The sequence below is a fragment of the Anomalospiza imberbis genome, chromosome 15 (assembly GCF_031753505.1).
Source record: "Anomalospiza imberbis isolate Cuckoo-Finch-1a 21T00152 chromosome 15, ASM3175350v1, whole genome shotgun sequence".
Taxonomy (NCBI): domain Eukaryota; kingdom Metazoa; phylum Chordata; class Aves; order Passeriformes; family Viduidae; genus Anomalospiza; species Anomalospiza imberbis.
In genome coordinates, this window is record NC_089695.1 from 10,560,129 (window position 1) to 10,584,897 (window position 24,769).

Here is a 24,769-nt window from a genome sequence, read left to right on the forward strand (position 1 = left end):
GCAAGACTTACTTCCCATCTGAATCAAGTCATTGACCTTCCAAACATTTTCTCGTTGTGAAAAATGGAATCTGTTGTCCCATTCTTTTAGAGACACAAACCAAATGGAATCAGAGTTGTCCCATTCTTTTAGAAAAACAAACCAATTTTTAATCTCATTTTCTTTTCATATTACAGTCTATGAGATACTGTTAGATATTCCTTTATGTTCCTTTTAACTACTGTAGTTAAATCAAAATGTTGAGTTCAGATTTCAGCACAGCTGGGTTTTTTGGGTCATTGCTGTGAACACAAAGAATCCTCTTTATTTTCTTTGCCTTTTTTTAATGCTATTCTGTATTATTATTTTTAACCATTTGAACTGTTTATTTAATATTTATTCTACAGTTTATATTGAAGATGTAAAGTTTATATTTAAAACAACACTGTTTGTTAGTGAATGCTTCTCTTTGCCTCTCCAGCCTAGTCTGTTAGTCTCAGTGTACATTTCTGGCATGGGAATATTTTGATATTAGGAGTTTTGTAGCCTTTTCTCCCTCAAGCAGCAACTGATGTAGATCTAAGGTCACCACCTGACCCAGACCAGGTCGCTTGAGCTTCGCTTCCTCCGTCTGTTGGCTTCTCTTGCAGTCCCTCCTGTGTCCCATCCTTTCATCCACAGACTGCTTTGTACAGTTACTACACATCAAAAAGCCCTTTCTACAGTAGGTGGGTTTTGGTCTTTTTATACTTTTCTCAATGCTGTTGATGTCTGTTACTGTTCAATGTGTAGATCTGTAAGGAGAGATCCAAATATTACGTGTTTCAGTTCGATGTCCCTACTGTAGATGGATGTAGACTATCATAGTAAGTAGAACTGCATAGTAAATTCTGGATGCTTTTTCCATAAGGAGTTAAGTGGAATGTGAACATTTTGCTACCTTTGGTTAACTGTAAATGCTTAACTGTAGTCTGAAATAGTTGCATTTTGTCTGTCTCAATAAATTTTAATTTGTCTGCGACTCCTTATTGCCTGTCCTGAACTTTATTAAACTTAGGGGATCAAAAATACTGCACTACCTTAAGTCAGCATTTAATCATACATGGAAATGGATGCTCCTTTATATTTGCTTCATAACTTATACCTCTGTTCAATGCCAGCTGTAACCTGTGGAGTTAATGCAAGGTCTCCAGAAACCTCTATTTTAGAAGCAGAAATGAAACCAAACAGAATGGAATAACTGTACCAAAATAAGAACTTTTCAAATTACATTAAAATTGATTTTTGAGGAATTAGCAAGGGCAGAGGGGGAAGCTTTCATTTCTATTTCCTCTCAAGATTGCAAATTGTCATGTTTTTCTGTCTCTTCTGGAGGTATCCAGGGCAATTCCACAAACACAGCCACACTCTGCAATGGTCATTATCTACATGATAAATGAAGGCAAAATTATATTAAATACAATTGGTGGGAAGCCATCCTCATTTAGAAATACCTGGGTTTGCGTCTCTATAATTAAATCAGAGCTTGTCTTTAATATTATTAACCAGTTTAAACAGCCAGCATTATTGCAGTGCTAATTATAGAATTAAAAATGTTATTTCATCATTTTTTACCTGTATGTGGAATATTAAAAGTACCAGGTGAAATGAGAAACCTATCTGCAGGCATTTGCACAATTGTCATCTCATCAGGTATGCACTGATAATGTGTCTGTCCATACACCATTGGCTGAGTTGGGCCATCAGGGGTCAGAACCTGCCTGAAATTTCAGTTCAATTGCCTGCATTCATGAGTTGATTTCTACTGTGGGTACCACACATCACTTGCAGTACATCACCTTACCTGACTCTGAGAACAACTGGGTTTTCCCTTTCCCAAACCACTCTGAGACTCTTTGAAGTGTTTGATCTTCTGTGCTGAAGTGTCTCAGCTGTTCCAGATGTCAGATGCTGTGTGTGGCACTGAGTGCTGGGAGCAAAGCAAAAGAAATCCAGGGCTTAAAGGTGTGTGAGTTGCAAATGAGATTTTAGTTGTCAGAAAGGGTTGATGATTGGAGCTCTATTTTTTTTTAATATTTCTTCTAGCTTTCAAATTACAGGCACCTTGCAAGCTTTGTTTTTATTACACATGCATAACTATACACACACACCATTCCCTTCTAATTACAAATGTGTGTATAAATAGATATATAATACATACATGTGTGTATATATGTATATATATATATATATATGTAATGTCTTTAGACTCCCCCTGGGCATGGGATATCCATTGGAATTTTGGGATATCCAGTTCTGGGAATTCCTTCTACACCTCAAGTAAGGTTCAGCCTGTGTTTTATCACCCCTGCTTTGCTACTCCCTCCTGTAACAACTTGTGCTGGGCTTAATGCTGTACTTCGGTTTCATACATTAAAATACTCGTAGTAGATTAATATATCCCACCTGTCATGTCCTGATAAGATGCACTGATTTATATTTAGCTTTTCCATGACTCTGTCCTCCATTTTCAGAGGTAAATACTGGACTAATTTCCATGAACTCCCTGCCAGAAGATACAGCCTTTGCTTCCCCACTGATACTGAAGAGTGTCTGTGGCTGAAATGTTGCTCCAGCAATAGTAAAAAATCGTTTGTGTTTCAAGGTAAAATGTTAGAAAGGACAACTCTTACCTGGAGGACAGTAGAGTTCATCCATACCCAGATGATGTACTTTGCATTCCTCAGTAAGATCTGCCAGGCTGGGCAATATGGGGGTGTCATACCTCTGCATGGCAAGGAGCACTCGGGACAAAGTTACAAAAATGGCCCTTTTTTCACTCTTTTCCAATATATACCTTCCTTATCTTACTAATATTACTTTGCAACTTAATATACTTTTTGGTTTGTTCTGTGAAACCTCTAATGTGAAATGCATGCATACACTTACACACACACCTCCTCTCTCTCTCTCTCTCTCTCTCTCTTGCTCTCTTTTATACCTTCTCTTACAAAATTTTCTTCTGAGCTCCCCAGCAGCTATAAAACAGTAGCATTACAGCTTTCACTGATGATTAGTTTCATTTTTTCTTAAATACTGACAGTCAAAGTGTGAGATATTAAAAAAGAAAAATCATGTCACATCAGCTTTGCACACTGTACAGCTTTTTGAATAGATTAAAAAGAGGCAGAGAGCTATTAATAAGCTTTTGACTTTCTGAACACTCCCATTTTTGGAATGAGACCAGCTCTTTTAGAAGGGATGAGGAGGCATGGGGATGGTTTCATGTAATCTTGGAAAGAGAAGGAAAACAGTGAAACCAACAGATTTAGGTAAGCTGTGAATGAGGAGGATGGATCCCCTGAGAAGTCCAATCCACTTCTTCCAGGACTGAACGTAGTTTTTTCCAGTGGAGAATTCCCAGTGACTGGAGCAGCTCAGGATCAGCCCACGAACACCCAGGAACTGCAGAGGCAGATTGCTGCTACAGGCTGGGCAAGATCAGTAACTGCTTGAAGTGAATCCCTGAAAACAAGGCTGAAAACACACAAACCACACAGTGGCACTCGGGGAGGAAGGGGAGAGCAAGGCCAGAAGCAAATTCTGATGTTGCAGCAGTCTGTCAGCCCAGCAGTGAGGCAGAGGCACGTAGAGGCTCTGATGTGAGCATTCAGGGGCTCTGCAGTCACCCTCCCAGCTGTAGCTGTGCAAGAAACCCCTCTGACAGTAGCCTTAAAAAGAAATACAGTCCCTGGCAGCCACTGCTCTTGAGTATCAGCTTCTTCCACATATTGCTATAAATTCCTGCAATTCCATGCTAAAGGCTTGGCCAGAGAGAGAGTTTGTAAAGAAAACTTAAAATGCAGGGTTTTTGCCAGGTAGTAACTGCCTTTTCTCCTCTATAGTTACTCAACAAGAATCATTGCTGGAGCACGACTCTGCTTCTATTCCCAGTCAATACATTTGCGATCTGGCCCTTGAACATGGGAAAATCGACCCTGGAGCATATTGCTAAAGGAAAGGTCCATAAGCACATTGGTTTAAGCTTTGGAAACACATTACCTCTAAAATTATTTGGAGGGTTTGAGAGGCTTTCAGGTTTGACACTGATTTTTCTGTATTGACTATCACAAATCTGGTTAATGCAAAACTATTGGAGTGAGAGTCTGTGTAAGTACAAGCCCTGACACAGTTTTGCTCCATCATGGATGATGTATCAATTTATCACAACTGCAAAGAATTGACCCAAATAACTATTAGCCTAAAGTGAAATTAAATAAAACAGAGACTGTAACAAGATGTAGGTTTTCACAGATTAATGTAGGCTATTGAAATACTTTGGGTTACAAGGGGTTGTTACAGAAGATCAATATCCTCATTGCTTTTTGGTACACGTAGAAACCCAGCACCTGCAGTGAGCTTTGGTGGTTGTTAGAGACCCTAAAGCTGCAGCTCAGCCCAGCAGCCCTCCTGGTACAGCAAGAGGAGCTGAGAGGCACAAAAACAACAAACACATCTGCTGAACACCTCCCTCGTCATGTACAGCACCAGCCAGCTTGGAAAGGTGGGCACTGAGCAGTTACACAGAAGGAATTACAACACATTTGTTTTGGCAGGCAGGAGAGCCCAATTTGGCTCAGCTGGCTGTAGTGGTGGAGACAAACATCAGGCTGGTTGTTAAACTACCCAGAATAACTCCACTGTCCTCAGAGCAGGGCTGTCATCCCATCTGATCTCCAGCCCAGTTTCCATATTCTGTTGAAATCATTCTCTCCAACTGATTCTTCTCTAGGATTTGGGGTTTTTTTCTTTTTTTTTTTTAATTTTGTCCCCAAGCCTGTGTATTAATTAAGTCTCAACAAAGAGCTGTATCATTGTAGAACAGGATATCGGATTGCTCATCTGTTTTACATAATTGATTAATTAATTACCTTGCTAATTGAGTCTCATGAAATTCTCTGCTATAGTGGAACAAGGGTATATCCCAAACCACTGCTTGTAGGGGTACATTAAAATCAGGGCATATTGGCTGCTCAGTCTGCCCTGGTCTCTGGTGCAAGTCAGGGCACAGCATTAACCCAGCCAGGCACTTGTAGAGATGCAGAATTACTGGGTGAGCCTTGCTTTCACCTGTACCCAAAATTTCAAACCTTCTGCCCATTTTTCCTTCCACACCCCCTGCAGCAGCTCTTTGTAGGCTGCCACTCTTGCTTTGCTCTCTCAGCCTGCACTCACATTGCACCACGTGGTGCAGCCCCACAGCCAAATTTAGTGACATTTTCTAGCATTTTTGGGGAAGGGTGAGTGCCAGCATGGCTGTAAAGGAAAGTGACAAAGCAACCCTCCCCTCCACTACCTGAAAACTGCACCTTGAGCTCTTCTCAAAGGCATGCTGTGACCTACATCTTTTCTTGGGAGCCATCACAGCTGAAATAAGGCAGAACGTGATGGATTCTCTGCTATTAAATGGAAATGGACTCTCCATGGAAATAACCACGAACAATACTTTGCATTTTAATGTCATTTCTTCTCTTCTTATTACCCCTAGACGTAGAGCATGATGTATTTTTACCGCATATTGTCTGCAAGCCAGCAGCAAGGTGGAGGTTACAATCTTTGCCTAAACACTGCTCCTGAGGGTGCTTTCCAAACGAGCTTCAGTCTTAGAGAGCAGCAAATGCTTTCCTTCAAATCTGTCCACTAAGAAAATTTTTATTCAAGTTCTAACCCACTTTCATCTAATGTGACATAAACCTGCAACAACTGGGGCTGTTCATCCTGGAGAAAAGAAGGCTCTGGGGAGAACTTAGAGCTTCTTCCAGTACCTAAAGGGGCCCCAAGAGAGCTGGAGAGGGACTTGGACAAGGGCCTGGAGGGACAGGACAGGGAGGAATGGATTCAAACTGAGAGAGGGCAGGAGTGGATTAGGTATTGGGAGGAAATTCCTCCCTGTGAGGGTGGGGAGGCCCTGGCACAGGCTGCCCAGAGAAGCTGGGGCTGCCCCATCCCTGGAAGTGTCCAAGGCCAGGTTCGACAGGGCTTGGAGCAACCTGGGATAGTGGAAGGTGTCCCTGCCCATGGCAGGGGGTGGAACTGGATGGTCTTCAAGGTCCCTTCCCACCCAAACCATTCTGTACTTCTATGATTCACCAAACATGCAGGGATTTAGGGCACCCACGGTGGGCAGGTGAGCAGGAACCTTCCTGCTGTGCTCTGGGCAATGAGTGAAAGATGTCCTGAGACAAAGCAGCCATGTTCTGAAACAGCAAATGAAGGTCTGTCATCCCTCACCTTCATTTTCAAGAGTCAGCCAGGAGGCCAGGGTATAAATCCACCATCCCTCATCCATCCCAAATCTCTTCAGTCTATTCTCAGTGCTGATGTCTGGCTGTTTTATGCTTTCAGCAGCAGTGGCTGAGCTCATCCCTGATGCAGGCTGCATTCCCACTCATGCTGAAGGGTCTTGGCATGGTCTGGTCTTGATGATAATTTAATCCCCAGGATCTGGAAAGGATTTAGGACCTGGAAACAGAAATGGGATAAAATCCTCCATGGTGGACAAAAAAAAGCCTCAATACGTGCATCTGCAGAAGAAGCTGGGAACAGTGAGTGTTTATTTTTGAATAGCACAAGGATTCCTGAGATGGGGGGCAAAGGAAAAAAGTGCAGTCAATCAAGAGACAAGAGTTAGCCTCCAAAAGCCCCTTCTAAATGGCTAAATCAGGAAGGAAAAATGCCACCCCTTTTTTTTAATCTGTCTGTATCAGTGTGAGAAAGCCTGAGGGCATCACTCCTGCCAGGATTATTTGTATGTTCGGGTGGAGGAAGGAAGTGGGCTGGTATCATGTCTTACTTCCACACTGGTGGTGAAGGTTTTGAGTAATGAATCCAGGGGCTAATCCATCGTGTCTGCCATTTCAAACAGCCCTGATAACCTCATGTCTTCTTGTTTTCTTCTTAAGGCTTTTGCAGATTTGCTAACACAAGTTTTTCCCTGAAGAAGGATCACATTCCGACCTGAAATGCTCTGATTATTTACAGTTTGTCACACTGTAATTTATATCTATTGATTGTGGCTTTTATTTACATGTGTTCATTACTTCCTTATTTTAGTCATTTATCCTTTATGTCCCCACCCTGCTTTTTCAATTATTTCACATACTCTCACTTTATCAATTATATTGCCAAGATGCATTTATATGGAATAATTTGTTTCTAAGGCATGATTTTTTGACAGCATGATTTGTTTTCATCCTTGCATTGAATCTTAAGATGACAGTGACTCCAGGGCAGAGAATACAAAGTTGTGAAGCTCTGAAGAGTTGTACTCACATGTGCAACATGCACATTGCATTGGCAGCATTTGCTGACCTGCTCATCAGCTCCACGTTGGTTCAGCTCTTGGCTCAGTTTCCCTCCTCCCAGGGCAGTGTTAGAAAGTCTTAGACATTTTATGCGCTCCCTTAAAAGGGAGCACTTAAAGGAAACCCCATCAGTTCCGTTTGTGCATGCCCACCACTGTGAGGCTGCTGGAGCTGAACTGCCAAATTCCCACATGTTTGTCTCTGCAGGTCCCTGTCACTGCCCAGACCCTTGTCCTGAGCCCAGCCTGCAGACTCCAAGAGCCAAATCAGTCTGTGCCAGTCCAGTGCAGAACCTGGGTACTGCTGGAGGCACAGGGGAAGGTTATTAGCAGGTTCAAGCCCACCTGGGTGCACAGGGATGGGATGGAGCAAACCCTTGGCTGCTCTGGGCACTCTGCTGGGGGCTTTTGCTCCAGGAGAAATGCCATTTCCTGTTCTCATCAGCTGGGTTGGGTTTTGCTCTTAGTTGTCTGGCCAATTGCTCTCGTGTCACAGAGTGGAGACTCCTTGTCTCTCCTTCCACAGAGACTGACCCTGCCACAGGCAGAAAGGGGTTTTCCTTCTAGACACACCTTCTCCTTGAACACACCCCACCTGTTCTCCCAGTGCTGCTGCCCCACCAGGGGTTTCTGGGTCACTTTGGGAGGCTGCTAAAGCACCTGCAGTGGGGTGGCAGGGCTGCTGAGCCTTGCTGGCCCTGGCATATCTCAGACATGGTGTTTGCTCCCTTTGGAGCAATCTTTAATGACAAGGGTGACAGGCTCTGCCTGCCCATCACTGGGGGAAGCAAATGGATCCTTTCTGGCAAAGTGCTGTCATGAAGAGGCTCTGTGCTCAGGTGGGCTCTTAATGCACTCAGCTTCAGCCTCGTTAGTCCCTCTGCTTATTAATAGCAGTGAGGAGTTTTTCCTGCTGTCTGGCTTTTGCCTTCAGAGCTTTACAGGCTGGCAAGGCAGGAGGATTGGCTCCAGGGGTGAAAGCCAGAAAGCACAGACCCTCCCAGCATCCTGCAAGGAAGTCACCAGCATGCTTTCCTCTCTAGGGCTCACTACCTGCCTTAATCCATGGACTGAGGCAGCCTGGCCTCTGCTGCAATGGTGCCTCTCCAAAAGGCTGAAGCAATGACAAATGTATTTGCTGGTATTTGCTCTGTAAGTGGTCTCTATCCCAGGGACAGAGCTTGGCAAGTGCAGGTCAGCTGCCACCCATGCCTGTGGAAGCCACCACAGCACTTTAACACCGCCATGGCACTGTGCAGCTCCTTAGGCCAGCTGAATGCAGGGGATGTGCTGGAAAACACTTTGGCAGAGTTGATCCATCACTTTTGCCTTCTGTCCGTGCTCATTAGCTGCCGGAGATGAGCCAGGCTGAGCTCTGGCTCTCAAGCACAAGGTCTCTCATGGTTCCAGCATCCCCCAGGAAGTACTCAGCAATATTGAGCTTAAATTTACCATTCTGCAGCTCCAAGCAGTGACAACACTTAGCATGCTCCCAGCTTTGGTCATCCCATGACCAGAGGAGGATGAGGGAAGAAGAAAGGACTGCTTTGGGTGAGAGGCTCACTTTGAGAGCCATGGCACATCAGGAAGGGAGCGAGGAGTCTGCGGGACATGGCACAGTGTGCACAGCACTGCCTGCTCAGCAGTGACTGACTCAGGCCCAGAGAAAATCTCTTCACCCTGCTGTTCTGAGACCCAACATTCAGCAGAAATTCCTCTGTGGTTTCAGTGCCACAGCCCCAGACCTATTTTCCCAGATGGTTTCTGTCACTGAGCCCATACCCATTCAGAATGTTTTGCTCCCTTGATCCAGTTTGTTCTGCCCGGGTTGCAGGGGAGGATTTATGGTCTCAGGCAGCCGTGTGTGACAGCTCATTGCTGAAAGCAAATCAGGCTCCTCAGCACAGCCCGGCTACCTGGGCGCTGCCCTGCAGAACCAGAGGCATTGCACTCACCTCCAGGCTGGTGAGTTGTTGTTTAAAAAGCCATCTAGAAGAGCCCTGAAGGGCTGGGGGGAACACAGATGTGGAGTGGTGAGACAGTGGGTGTCCACCGAGCTGGTTTTTCTGTCTGGGAGAGGTGAAGGTCGCTGGGTGGGTGTGGTGCCCTCACAGCAGTGGCTGAGAACATTGTCTTTAAAGGTCTGAAAGGTCAAATCTGCCCCCACTGTTTTCACATGTGACATTCTTCATGTCCCTCCTTTTCCTCCCTGCCTCTGGTTTGGTGCCTGCAAAGCCCTTCCCAAGTGTCTCCATCCCTGAACCAGGACAGACAGCTCCCAAAAATCCCTTCTCAGCCAAGAAACGTGGGCTGAGCTGGATCTTCTGAGCATGCACCTCCAAAAGACACAGACCTGCCTTGCAAGGTGCATTTCAAAACTAAACCACTTTGTTTTTTCTAACCCGAGTGCTGCATTCATGGCTTGTCAAACCCATTTTAGTGAGCAATTCATTTCTCAAGGTTGAAATGGTCTTTCAGAAAGTGTATTTAAGTAAATATTTGGAGAAGATAAGAGGTAGTAAGAATACAACTCTGAAAGTATTTATGTACAGAAACCAAATCTTTTCACACTGAATTCAATAAACTAGTTTTATAGGCTTCTGAATTTGAAGTTTCTTGTACAAAAATGGGAGGCAGAAGCAAATTTTGTAGGATTTTATAGGAGTTTGTAACAGAGAGCATAATCGCTTTTCAGAGAAAAAAAAGCTGTAAATGTCTTACAGCTTCATATAATGAAATTCCAAATGGGACATCAGATGGGATGTTTAATTTCCAGATTGGATACATTACAAAAAGGTCATTTCAGTTAAAAAAAATGTATTCATTCTTTGTCCAGGGCTGTAAATCAGTACAGCTTCACTGAAAGCATCTAATTTAAGGAGAGGAATATGAGTAGGACCTGACCTCTATTTTTTTGAGTCAAAAGGAATCACAGGAGATTCACTGTCATCCCACAGTGCTTATGAAAGACACTTTGGACCTTTGGCCTTTTTAGGGTTTGGGTAAAACAATTATTTTTTAAAGGCACAGCTACCACATGCAGTTCGCAGCAGAGTGCTGTGGGTTATGTCTGTGTGGGATTGGGGGGATGTCTCTGGGACGCAAACACAAGCCTCATCTTGCAGCATCCTTAGGATTCTCTCCCACCCTGTCTGCTTTCCTTGAATTGGTGCAGATCCAGCTGAGAGCTGGATTTAACACAGCCGGATTTCAGTTCTGGCAGGGGAACAGCAGGACCAGCTCCAGCCCTGCACATCCCAGGCTGGCACCGAGCAGGACAAAGGAGCTCCCTAGACATGGGAGTGCTCAGGCTGTAATTGCACCACTGCAAAAATTTCCTTTCTCAGCTCTGCAAAAAATTCCTTTTTCTCAGCCTTGTTTTGTTGGGGGTTTTACAGTTGTTCCCACCCCCCTCAACTTTCTGCACAGCAAACTCCTGCTTTTCACCTTCACTCTGACTTTGTAATCCATGGTTGGTTTCAAATCAGCCTTTCAGCATGGTAATGAATGGATTAACTTTCTGCTTTCTGATGAGTAATAGGAAAAATGTTTCTGAATTATCAAAAAATAATTGGAATTAAAATTGTAAATGGTTTCTACAAGGGAAGCTTTTGTAATTAGTTGAATATGTGTGATGGAAGCTATTATAAATAACAAAAAAATATGTTTACCTAATCACTGGGAAAGTGCACATTAGCTCTCTAATTAGAAGTCCCTCATGGCTCTACTACAAACTTTGGACACAAAATAATTTTTTTTATGCTTCCTGTAGCAGGCAAAGGAAACCCCATCAGTTCCGTTTGTGCATGCCCACCACTGTGAGGCTGCTGGAGCTGAACTGCCAAATTCCCACATGTTTGTCTCTGCAGGTCCCTGTCACTGCCCAGACCCTTGTCCTGAGCCCAGCCTGCAGACTCCAAGAGCCAAATCAGTCTGTGCCAGTCCAGTGCAGAACCTGGGTACTGCTGGAGGCACAGGGGAAGGTTATTAGCAGGTTCAAGCCCACCTGGGTGCACAGGGATGGGATGGAGCAAACCCTTGGCTGCTCTGGGCACTCTGCTGGGGGCTTTTGCTCCAGGAGAAATGCCATTTCCTGTTCTCATCAGCTGGGTTGGGTTTTGCTCTTAGTTGTCTGGCCAATTGCTCTCGTGTCACAGAGTGGAGACTCCTTGTCTCTCCTTCCACAGAGACTGACCCTGCCACAGGCAGAAAGGGGTTTTCCTTCTAGACACACCTTCTCCTTGAACACACCCCACCTGTTCTCCCAGAGAAGTCTGGGTGACAAACTTAGTATCTGGTGATTAAGTCACACTACAACAGGTGTTGTTTAACACATTTGACCCATTTTGTGAATACTGAACACAGATTTATCCTTGTCAAGCTAAATAGCTGCTAAAACCTGCTGTGTTAAACTGAGCAGAAATGAAGATTTTCTTATGGTTGCAGAGATAAAATCATAATGCAAGTGTTGGGTTTTTTCAGGATCCACTTTGTGTGATGAAAATCCACTTAAATGACTGAAAACACTATTTAACAAGTGAAAACGCTCTCTACCAATTAAGAATATGTGACCTATTTTATCCACTTAAGAAAATCTCTTTCCTAGCTACATTTGCCACAGTATCAAATTCTGTAAAGGGAGTTCTGCTGCATTTCATAGAGAGCCTGGCAATTAAAATTGCTGCCCTGCTGTGCTTGCCATCCCACCCCAGCACAAGCATCAGCCTGCTTGGAGGCAACCAAACAGAAAAGTGCTGATGTCCTTTTCTTCAATTTCACCTGGTGGGTAGGCAAGCAGAGGAGGTCTGTGACTGATGATGACTTCAGTTTTCCAGGATCTCAGAATCAATTGAAATATTTATCGTTTTGAGATGAAAAGAGGGAAAATACATAGTTTTGGAAATTAAGATATTAGCTTTTTTTATCTAAGGCTCACAGGCTTAGCAGCCCCCATGGTAATGCAGCCGCTTTCCTTATCTCCATTTCCTCCTTAACCTGCTGCCCACCTCACACGTCCCTGCTGGGACACAGCTCCAGGCTCTTTCCTGTGCTCCATGCAGAGCTATTTTGGATGTGGGAGCACAGTTAACTGGCAGGATTGTCATCAGCACTGGGAAAACTGCTTGGCTCTGCCCATACAGGACATGGAAATGCAGAATCCCCTTCAGTAAAACAAGGAACAGCCCAGGAGATGCTGCTGCAGCACATCCAAACCAGGACAAGAGGCTTTACTGAGCAGGAGATGGCCCCAGTGCCCTGCACCATGAGTGATGTTCCTTCAGGAAGGCACAACACCATCAGCCTGCAGTGAGAGCCTGCTGGTACAGAACCTCCTTTTGCTGGGAATTGGTGTGGTTTTTAGAATGGAAACATGAGGAATGGAATCACGGGACAGCTTGGGTTGGAAGAAACCTTTTAGGGTTATCTAATCCAAAGCCCCTGCAGTGAGCAGGGATATCTCCAAGAAAAGCAGGTTGGTCAGGGCCCCATCCAACCTGACCTTGAATCTTTGATTTCCTTGAAAATGGGCACAGTGATACAATTTGTAAGCCTGGAGGGTAAATACCCATTTTTTGTCATGTTTTACTAATGCTGCTGGTTGTGGGCAGTAACTGCATGTTAGTTCCAAACAACTGAGGCTGTTGCATGCAAAATACACTTTGCAAGTCTGGGAAGAAAGGTAGGTGCCCCAAATTACCACAAATCTGAATAAGTTGCTCAAGCTCTTACCTAAATATAGGAGGCAAATACCATGAAATCAATTTCTGTGCCCAATTTACTCCCAGTGACACCTGCACACATTTTAAGGGACAATTTGTCATTTTGCTCCACTTGTCACATTATTTCAGGTCATGGGACCATCAAGTCAAAAACTCGGGTGTAACCCTCTGCTCCATAACCCAGAAATGGAAAGTCAAAACACTCCTTTTTATTTCTCCTCAGAAGAGAAGCCACAATTTATAAATAAGAGTAGATAGAGTGGGTAAATCACTCCTGGTTTTCTGTCACCTTAGGCCTACTCTGTTGTAAGCAACTCTTTTATTATCCCACAGCCCATGATGGGAAAAGACCATTTCATGTCCAGGGAAAGTGTGACGTGCCTCATGGCCAGTGGGTGATGGGAGGTGAGCATGAAGCCTCTGGGTAATTTATCCACCTCCTTGTTTACACAGAGCTGCAGCCTCAAACAGCAGCAGCAGCAGTAAATGGGTATGGGAGAGAGTGACAGGATGATATTTGGTGATATACTGAGCAATTTGGATGTAGGAAGCATAAAAAGAAAATAGTAAGATGGTACTAAATGCAGTCCCCATGAGACAAAATGATGGAGACAAAACAGTAAAAATATATATACATAAAGCAAACAAACCCATGATAGAAGTGGAGGTAGAAAAGGGGGGCAGAACAAAGCAGCCCTTGGCCAGAGGAAGAGACAGGATGTGGGGAGCAGAGGAAGATGAAGGGCACAAAAGATAAATGACCCCACATAACCTTCACAAGGATGGGCACTGAGCACCAGGGCGCTGGTTCTGGGGTGCTCACTTGTGTTTTCATCCTGTGTGGGGGGAGGATGGACAGGACTGAGTCTTGTGGAGCAAAACCACAGCACAGCCACTGCTCAGCTGCAGCCAGAGAAGCCTTGTTTATCTGTCCCAAACACAGCATTTGCACTGTTCCAGGTCTGAAGGGCAGTTTGTAGGTGCCACTTTGGTCACTCCCCCTGAGCTCCTGAGTGCCCTGGTGGTGAGGGCATGTGGGAAGCCCTTGCCAGAAAACCCATCCCAGAGCCCTGCTGTGACCCTTCCAGCCAGGACTTGTCCCTGCAAAGTCCCTCACCCTCACAGGAGGTCACACATCACCAGTGGCAAACAGTGACCAGGATGCTCACCAAGGAGAGCCCTGGAAACTGTTTTGTGTTCCAGCAAGGACTTTAAAAATCTGCCGGTTCTTTTGAATCACATTTTATATCTAGATAACATAAAACATAAAAATTTGCTGTTATTCATCAGTGAACTCCTTTAATAATCAATTGCTAATTAAGTTCCACTGCCCTACTAGATCTAAAGCAAATCCCTTTCTGAGCCACAGGAAGTGCAGCCAATAGCATTTATTGATTATGCTTGTCACAGGCACTGGAGAGGGAAAGGAACCTTTTTTTCCTTGCCCCTTCAGAAGCTGTATGCCAGCAGGGTTGGGAAAACAGAATTACCAGAATAATTTGTTATTACCTAAGTCCTTTTGACTCTGGGTGTGAACACATTTTCTACAGGAATAAAAGTACCAGGAAATATCTGGTACCTACTCTGACCAAGAGAGAGGTGGAAAGAAATCAGTGTAATGCTCATAAACACAGAAAAGCTGGCTCCTTTTCAATGGCTCTTGAATTTCTGCTGAAGCAGCTGCCCCAGTGAAATATATTGTACAACAGTGGCCTTTCCCAAAAGAGATTTGTCCCTAAACCCCTTGGTTTTGCAAGTTCTTCCAGGGTGGCTTTACCAAGCCTGACCAAGGTCTGCCTGGGGCCTCAGCCTGCAGCCAAACCTAAGTGAACTTTCTCTTGAGACCTGCTCTGTTTCTCTGGGCTGATCCTTGCCATTTACATATTAAACCCATAAATTCCTTCACTAACAAGAAGCAATGCTCCTTACCTATATTTTTTTTTAAATTATAAATCTGGCACTTAGAACAATTTAAAACTGGCTTACAGTTGCTTTCTCACTGCTATCAATCAGAGATGCAGTTCAATTCCACAGTGCTCTGGGGACCCAGTAGGTTAGAAAAAGCAAATAGGAAAATAGAATGAATATTTTATTTTTGTTATTCATTGCAGTAGCCTGAAAGCAGACCATGAAATCTGCTAAAAGTAATAGGAACTGGCTGCCCTTTTAATATATCCTTCTTTAAGGTGTCTATTAGGAATCCAGAGCACAGCTCAATATTCATTCCAGCAGCATGCCTCAAGTTTTTTGTTTTTTGTTTTTTTTTTTTTTATTTAAGCCCAAATTTCTTGTGTGTCAGACAGACTTTATACTTTTTCTTGCTGATATTTTACTGTGGTTCAAACCTCCTTGAATACTGCATGAACATGGATGTGAGTGTGAGCATGTGAGAGAGGGAGCACCCACCCAGAGCCTCACCTGAATCTATCAGTGCTGTACCTTTGTGCCATTTTCTGTTGATCTGGGGCCACCCAACAACCTAAAAAGTGCCCAGAAACACTGGGCATAAACCACAGTTTTCAGCCAACATCTTATTTCCTGAAATGAGCCTTTTTTTCCTCTATATATTTTCTTTCAAAAGCCCAGCTGTGCAAAACCATTACAACCATCACTGATGCCCCAGGCAAACCATTTTTTTTTTTGTCTTTATTTCTACAGCAGGAGGTGATTACTGACAGAAGTTCTCTCATTCTTCCTGAAAATCAACCCAAGCTTCCCATTGCCTCTGGGCTTGAGCTTCCCAGCTTGGGAACCTGTCATCTGATAAGGACAGAAAGAAGAATCTGGTACTTAAAATATGGGAAGAACACCTGAGTCAGTGTTTAATCCTGTACTGCAAAGATGACATTTGGTCATTGGCTCATACACGATGTAAAATCTCACATATCTCCTCCAGTTTTTACAAGTGAAAAAAAATACACTCAGTGTCTTAGCTGGTTTTCAGTTTATCCTTGTGTTAAATTATTTTTCTTTCATCAAACTAGAGAATAAGAATAGGATACTAATTATACACATAATGCGATCATGTGGGATATCTCACCAGAATGGCTGGTCAGTGACAGGGAGACACTGAGATGTGGGTAGCTGAGATAAATCAAGGCTTCCTTAAATCCTGATCAAAAAATGATAGACTGAGAAGAGATTTATCTTTAGTGCCAGGAACAGGTTCCAGCCAACTCCACCAAGAGTCGATGTGTGCTCAGAGCACTTTCCTGGGGGTGTGGGAAGTCAGGACTCCTGAGAAAGCAAAATAAAAGGAATTAACACAAACAGTCCCAGATGGAACCTTCTCATTCTCAGGATGGACCCAGACCTGGAGGGGCCTCAGGGCCCAAACCCAGGCTGGCATCTGAGCAGTGTCAAGAGGTGAAATGCCTCCAGCCTTGCTCCTCGTGGAGGGGACACCCCCATGTCCCCAGGGCTGGGGCGGAGGAGATTGCTGAGCTGAGGACTGCAGGTCCCTTCCCTCACTCCAAGCACTCCCATGGCCCTCACTCTGCCTACTCCAGGCAACGCAGATCAATAAAAACCAAAGCAGGAATGCCTCATTTCACCTGACACTGGGAAAAAAGGCAAATTAGCTGCCTTGAGCAACAATTAAGAAGCAGAACATTTCTCTGGGCATTGCTACAGGAGCTGATCATCCCTCAGAGCAGAAGCCATAATAGCTTTTGAGTCATTATAAGCACTGCACATTCAAGCAACAGCGATTTGCACTGAAAATAATCTCAGGAAGGCAGAGAAAGAAGCATTTATTTAAATAAACTAACCTCACTGTTTGGATACATTTGTATTGCACATGGGTGTTGTTTTTCCACATCTGAGAAACCTCATATCAGAGAATGAAAACAAGAACAAAAAGGATTAAAGAGCTTCAAGAATTTTAATATTTCACTTCCATTTTGTGGACACTATTTTCCACAATCTGATACTAGATGCAAATAGTTACATTCAAATTCAGTTCTGTGTTTACCAATGCAATTCCAGGTTGATATCCAAAAGCCACATTTACTCAAACCCAATGAAAACTGCATGTCAATCACAATGTCTGTATCAGAACCAGAGCTGGAATATTTCACAAAAGGCTCTGAGAAATTGCCACTCAGAAAAAAAAAGGTGAAGGTGATTGAAGCTGTTACTCCTGTGAGACATTGGGACTGTCCATAGCCACCTGTACTCCTGCAGCTGTTTAAAACAAACCAGTTTTCTTTTTTTTTAAATAATTTGTTAAAGTAAAATAAAAAGGGAAAATAAATTTACAAAAAAAAGAAGCTACTGAGAGAAATATACAGACATGCAGTTCTGCAGGGCAAAGAGCTCACCTAACTTCACTTCTGCATTGTAGGACACCACAGAACATGCAGTTTCAGATTAAATTAATGCAGCCCAGTTTTAAAGTTTGTTTGTTTAAGTCAACCAGAGAACTATTTTCAGTTGAACTGCTATTCCCTAAGGGGTTTTGCTCCAGTTTTCTTTGTTTTTACACTCATTTTACTTAAACTGTTCCAGCTTTGCCTACAGGAAGAGTGCCTGGATTTATAAATACCTTTGATGGGAACAAACAAAACTGTCCCATGATGCCAATTGTACCAACAAAAATCTGGATTCCTCATGTGGTGGTATCCTCTGTGGTATCTCTGTTCTCTCACTGCTGGAAAAACAATCCAGCAATCTAGAGCTTTACCAGTAAAGGTGGAAATGCACTCCTTCTGGAGAGCTGTCCCTGCAGTGTCTACCCCAGGTAACTGACCCCAGCAGGACATCTTTGGGCAGGTGAATTTATCAGGAGTGCCCACCCCACACATCTTCATCACCCATCTCACAGCTCCAGCACAGCTCACCTCTGAGAGCTTTGGCACAAATTAAGGTGTCCAGGCAAGCTTTGAATAATTTGTTTCACAGTGTCAAGAGTCCCTGATGGAGGTAGGAAAACCCAGTGCCAAGCAAGGCCAAGTCCTCACACAACTCTTGCTCAACATCCCTCACTCCACGGGGCTCCTGATGGGCTGAGAGCCTGGGATGGATGAACCTGCACCTTTTACTCCAGGGACACTCTGCCAGCTCAAGGGTCACCAACACACTGGCCCCATGCCCTGGGCTTCACCAGAGAGGGACCATAACCCTTCAGTGCTTGGATGGAGCAAAGTGCTCCAGCTCTGAAGAGCCACGGAGGTGGCCTCTTGCTGTAAATATCTCCAGGAGGTGGCACGTGCTGGTTGGATGGGCCAGTGAGTTGCTGGAATGATTGGCAACATGACGCATTTCAAAGCATTTCAAAGGCCTCAGCAGTTTTGGGGAAAATAAAGCAATTCATCAGAAGTGGAAATAAAATTCCCAACAGAAGTAAAGGTGTGCTGGGCATTCCCCTTGTGCTGCATGTCTCCCTAGAAGCACTGCAGACACTGGTAAGGCCAGAGCCCGAGCACATGGAGCCATGGAGCGCTGCTCAGCAGCACAGCAGCACTCCTCTGCCTCCAGCCCTGCTTTGGGGTCTCTGAACCCTGCTTTGGCACCTTTCTGAGCCCACAGCCTGAGAGCTTTTTCTGTCACACAGGACATGCAGTGACACTGTCAAACCCAGCAATCACCCTGCCTGGCCCTGCACAGAGATGTCAGAGGGCTCAGCAGGAACCAGGAGACATCTCAGATGCCTTCAGCTGCCAGGAGCTGCAAACCTGACTCCTCTCATGCTATGGAAGCCACAAAATCCCTTGTCAAAGTGGTATCAGCACACTCGACAAGGATATTCTTATATTTGCTGTCCAGATGCGAGGTGGACACACACCACAGCTGTTGTGAAGGGCTCTGGTGAACCCTGCAGATTCCTGCAGGTTCCTGCAGAGGACCAACACAAAAATGCAATTCAGCAGCCCCAGCCATCCTCCAGACCTGTCTAGACTGCAGAGTGCTCTGCTCACAAGTGGGAGCAGGCTTGAAAAGCCACAACTGCAGTCAATGTTCTTCCATCCCACCAGGCCTGGGGCTCACTCTTGCCAGTTTATTGCTTTCTACGTATCATTTTCTGTCACATGGGGCTTGCAAATCTGAGACAACTCTGTTTTATAAAGTAAATTGAGTTCTCGCCTATCTACATAATAAATATTAAAACATCATCATTGTAATTTTAGGCTGGGAATGTTTATGTAAAAACATCGTGCAGATGTGGTGAAAGGCTAATAAAGCAATGCTAATTAACTAATCAATCTTTCTTAACCTTTGTCTTAGACGCTACATAGTGCTCATGCTAAGCTTCGATTCATTTTTCAGGGGCTAAATAATGTTGTAATCATAGCTGTAATGTGTGGGTTCATTGGAAATTTCTCTTTAGATGTAACATTGTCAGTTTACACCCAAATCTGTCTATAAGCCATCTGTTGCAGAAACCGGTCATTATCAATTTTATCAATCTGTTCCCAAATATTGCAGATGCCAGCCACTAGGAACCATCTGTTAGTGTAAAAAAAAGTAACAATTCAATAAGCAGACTATTTGGGGAGGAGGTGGGCAAATATACTGCAATACTTGGCACAAAAGGCAAACTTACTAATCGTTGTACTTTTACTACTCACCTGTAAGTCCCTTTGGAGCAATGCCGAGCTCATTGATCAGCCATCAGTGGGAGGGAGACTTCCAGAGCACAGTAATAACCATCAGCAGGGATGGGAGTGGAGAACTGACACCTACTCCTGCTCTAACATATTGTCCAACAGTGTCCAGGCTGGTGCTGGCAGTGACTTCCCTGAAGTCACCAGTGCAACTGGAGCTTTTTTGTATGATTACCTGCAGCTGTAGTTCAAATAAAGACAGTCTGCATAAACAGGCTGAGATTTTGTGTCCTCATGGGCTTGTTCAATCTGAGAAATAAAGCAAATTCCACATCTCTTTCTCAAATGACCAGCCCTCACTGCAGTGCTCAGAACAGCTGGGATCTTCTGAATGCCCCAAAATCAAAACCCCTGAGCCCTCCAGTGACCTGACCAGACAAGAAGCTCCTGCAGAGACAAAGCTTCTTTAGAAATCACTGGAAGGGTTCCCAAAGCCATGCTGGGCATCCAGCTGGGGTTGGAACTGTCAGTGCCCATGGTGGGGCCAGGACTGGGTCTTCTCAGAAGTGATAAGAGTAGAAGAGATAAAAGCCATGTTTTGGTCAAAAATGTTTAAATCCTTCATTGTATCATTTATCCACCTGTAAGCTTGCACATTAACCACCCAACAGAAACATAGGTATTAGCCATCATGATAATGGCCATGTGGCCATCACCAACTTGCTTGGGCCTTGAGTAGCCACCAGCTCCACCACATTTGCTTGTTCCTAAGATGCCTCTGCTGAGGCCTGCAAGCCCTGGGTGGAGAATCGTGAGAGCTAAAAGGTTTTTGTGCAAAGAGAAGCACAGGCTGAAAAATAAGAAAATCCAAGACACAGCAGACATGCTGACACTGAAGTGCTGGCCAGAACCCATCTCCCTTGCTAACAATTACATTTCCCCCCTGCTTGTCTTGTACAGAGAGCAGCCTGATCTGACAAGCACCTGGCAGATAAACATGTAATGCTGGAATAATAAAGCACAGAAGCTCAGTGTTAATGAACTATTCTTGCAGCAAGAGCAAAAAAACCCATTTGTTTTCAGATACAGCTTTCTCAGGAAAAAAAAAAAATCCCAGTTTAGTTTCAGTTTGTAGGAGGATGTGCATTCAGAAAGTGCTTCCATTTGCAGGTCCTAATGGGCACTTTTTTTTGGGTCAGATGTATAATTGTTTAAGCAGTTATTCTCTGGGAAAGCTGCTTTTTCCATACAGTCAGCCTTGGGACTCTTTCACCTCTGCAATTTGGGTTAAATCCTTGTCTGGTCTCAATCCCATTTAGAAACAAAAAGACCAAGCCATTTCCTTCAGCCAGAATAGACAGTGTCTGCAAAGCTACCCTGCCAGCTAATCACCATCTCCAGGCCTTGCAATTCCTTAAACATATTCTGCTGGACATTCTGTATCACAAGATCACATAGAACTCCCCTTGCAAAGGTTCCAGCTCAGGAGAGCACCCATCATCATATAGATATAATGCTTCTTCTCATGCCTATGCATATTCATATATGCATATCCATATGCACATGCAGGTATAAAAATATATATAAATATTCACGTCCAAAGTGTTTTTCCTGAAGAAAGGAGCATGGAGCTAGGCTGACATAAACCAGGGAGTGGATTCTTAGGTTAGAGCTCCTACAGCTCTAAGATCATTCATTACTGCTGTTGGGGAATGAAGAAGTGCAAATATTTCTCTGAGGATGCAAGTGTTGGAGTAGGCAGGCAGGAGGCAGTGGGAGAAGCTGATATTTGTAACAATTTGATAGGAATTGATATAGCTGAGCCCTTTGCTGGTAGAAGGAATTGGAAAAAATTAAAAGCTCAATATTCATATGCTGTGAGGTGAAAGTCAGACCTGTGTGGGATTATTACAAATGGATTTGGCTGTGCTTAGGGTTTTCAATTGGGTGTTTGTAATGAAGAGTAGCTAAACTCTCTTACTCACAGCTGAACATCAGCATGCAGGCCTGCAAGGGTAAGTGACCTTTTTGAATGTTAATTATCTTTAAAAGGCCTGTTTGCCCAGAATTGTCTGAACCAGCTGTAACCAGCCAACAGGGTCACTGAGGAGAAATGATGGATGTCATGAAGAGTCATTTGATATCCATTAAAGGGGAGGAAAGTCATTAAAATATATCGGGCCCAGGGACCTTATGAAACAAAGAGAAGGTAATTACTTTAGGCTCAGATTTACCTGCCTGGACTAATCAATAAAAAGACACTCTGAAAAGAAGAGAGGGAGTAGAAAGAACACATTTTGACATGTCTGTGAGGAATGTCTGTCACCAGGGCAGAAGAAAAGGTCAATGCCTGCCCACGTGCTGCTCGTCCAGCTGTGCCCAGCAAGGGGACAGGGGCTTCAGTGGGCAGCAGGGGCCAAAATACACCTTTATAGAAGCATCACAGGTCAGAACAACTGTGTCAGCACACCCTCAGCCCAGCCCTGGCTTTGGGTGGTGTGTGACTGTGGCACTATCAGGAGATGCTCAGGTTGCATTAACTAAGCAGATGGAGGTCCCTAATTAGGTGCCCTCGTTCTGCTGTCACTGTGTATGGACATCAACTGCCCTCACAGGGGCTGGGCTGGGGGTGGCAGAGCATTTCTGAAGCTCAAAGCACATCTTCAGTGGCTCAGCAGCTATGTGAAAGCAACCAAGCTGCTTTTTCAGTGGCAGTAAAGATTAACTTTGCAAAAATTCCCTGGATTATGCATCATCATCTGGGGCTCTCCATGGCCAGATGCTCAAGGCAGCAGGACTCAAGCCGTCACAAAAGTTTGCTGGCTTTTTAACACCCTGGTGGGCTCCAAGCTCTTTGAAAAACCTGATCCCACCTAATCCCTTTTAAAATGTAACACCAACTTATTTCTCCACCAGGATATGTGCAAATTAACTCAGCTATGGGAGATGAGCAGGAAGGCTTAGGCAGAGAATTGCCATGGGCACCTCGTAGCCCAGAAGCGATGCTGTCCTGCCTTCACTACCATCAGTGGGCATCTCAGCACATTTTTATCCAAAAGCAAAGTTGCTGACTTTATTCACCATGCAAATCACTCAGGTTTTTGCAAAACGAAATATACTCCGAGCCACTTCACAGAACTCCATGTATCTTCCAAAATGAGACATGCTAAAAACCCACTAGTTAATTTTGTATCATTACTCACTCTAATTAAAATCTTTGTCAAGGGAATCTATTGCCTTTTTTCTATGCTCTGCTCTGATGTTGCAGTACTTGACATTACACTGTGGTCTATAAAGACACAGAATATTAATGCCTCCCATTCGAGGAAAAAAATATATTGAGTCTGCTCCACTATTTTGACCTTTTCAGTACATTGTATTTTGATTAATTGGCCAGCTTGCTTCTGCCCCACAGGTTTCCAAGGCTATAGGGGGACAAAGAGGTGGAAAAGCTACAAAATCACATTTCTAATCACTGGGAAGATTAAAAGGGTGGGATCAAACATCACATCTCACAGACTGGCTGAGACACAACCACACGTGTGGAGGAGAATGCTGGAAACCAGAACCGAAAGGCCCCACCATAATCACAAACACCTTTTCCATCTTGAAATTCTCTATTTTTTTCTCTCTATAGCCTCTGCAGGCACTGTCTTTCCTGAAAGCCAATTAATTCAAGTCACAAATATCTGCCCTGAATTCTTGCAGGTAATTAGCACCACGGGTTATCAACAGGAAGCTGGTACCCACAGGCACTTCAGATAATTGTGTTTCAATATTGGCACATTTCTGCTTACCACAAAAGGTCACTTCAGTTTCTCTTCTCTATTTTCTCCCTCTCTTTTACCAAATGAATGAAAAATCGTTATCATTATTTTGAATGCTCTAAACGCTTGGCAAAGGTTTTGGGCATTACAGGACAGACATGAGTGACATGGGCACTTCAGGTGGCTGCAAAATTATTATTTTCTAATCCTCAGTTTCAGATATAACTCCCCTCAGCATACCAGTGAATGGAAAAAAAAAAAAAAACCAAACAAGTCTAGTTAAATACTCATGCTCCTGAATTAATTTCAAAGAAAAGCAATGGAAAGAATACATAATTATAATGTAGCTCAACTATTGGTCACTTTAACCAGCATCTGTAATTTAGGTAAAGCTGTATTTAGTACTGCACAAATTTGGAGGACTTTTTACCTGTTACAATAAATTTTAAAAGGTAACCATTCATTTAATTACATGATGAATAACTTCCACGGACTAATATTATACATGAAGGACTATGTAATTACTTTGTAAATATGGGATTATATCTGTCCTTGAAACAAGAAAACAAATTAAATCAGCCTTGCAAAATTGTAGTCCCCACTCACAGTGAATTTTTGCAATTCTATTGCAAAAATAAATTACAAACCATCATCTTCTTTACAGAATGGTCACAGTGAAAGGACAGCTGGGGTGGTTTTGTGGCAGGGCTGTACAATTTCAAGGCAAGGCTATATCAAGTGTTAAATTTGCGTAACAAAACCTTCCCTGCAAGAGGAATTTGAGAGCATGCAATAATTTTGTACTCGCCTTGGACTGCTGAATAAACTGTGTACTGGAAAAGAAGTCAGCAGTTGTGCACTGTTAAGCAGAAGCTTTGAATCACAAGCATCGCTGCTGGGAGTGAAGAGGGTAAGCCATGGCACCCCAGCAAGTGAAAGCCAAATTTACCCCTGCACGGGGAGGAGGTTTGCACACACACCCTGTGACACTGATCTGTGAGGTACCAACATGAATCCAACCAAATTTGCTTTCTGAATTACTGTAGATGTGGCCTCATATGGAGTGCATGAACAACAGGAGTGCTCCGAGTTGCTTTGAGTTACTCCCTTTCTATCATCACTGCATTATTGCTCTTAAGAGTTTCTTTATCGTATCATTAAAGTTAATGAAATTTTATAGACACAGAACTGGTGGGTGGTATAACAGGGAACATTAAAATCATACTCTCATTTCAGTCCCTCACAAAATCAGAAAGCCAGCCACTTAACTACTAAAGACTGCAGAGAGCTTGAGTAAAGAGACATCGTGGCCTTTAATAAAAACGAAAAGGGGAAAAAAGGTGACACTATTTCAGCAAAAGAAAGTGTAGCCACAGTGCAATTCCCAGTAGCCTTCAGGAAATCAATACCCACTTC

General features: G+C 43.8%; 1 long non-coding RNA gene across 2 annotated transcripts; it reads right to left on the reverse strand.

Moving 5' to 3' along the window:
• Positions 1–1,237: 1,237 nt before the first annotated feature.
• LOC137483037 (uncharacterized) lies at positions 1,238–2,790 on the reverse strand. 2 transcript variants are annotated; one of them, XR_011004326.1, is made up of 3 exons: positions 2,652–2,790; positions 1,823–1,948; positions 1,238–1,403 (listed from the first exon to the last, which is right to left on the reverse strand). It is a non-coding gene; the product is annotated as an uncharacterized lncRNA (long non-coding RNA). The 2 variants fall into 2 exon arrangements; XR_011004325.1 differs by lacking the exon at positions 2,652–2,790 and having other exon boundaries at positions 1,823–2,093.
• Between the last annotated feature and the right edge of the window lie 21,979 nt (positions 2,791–24,769).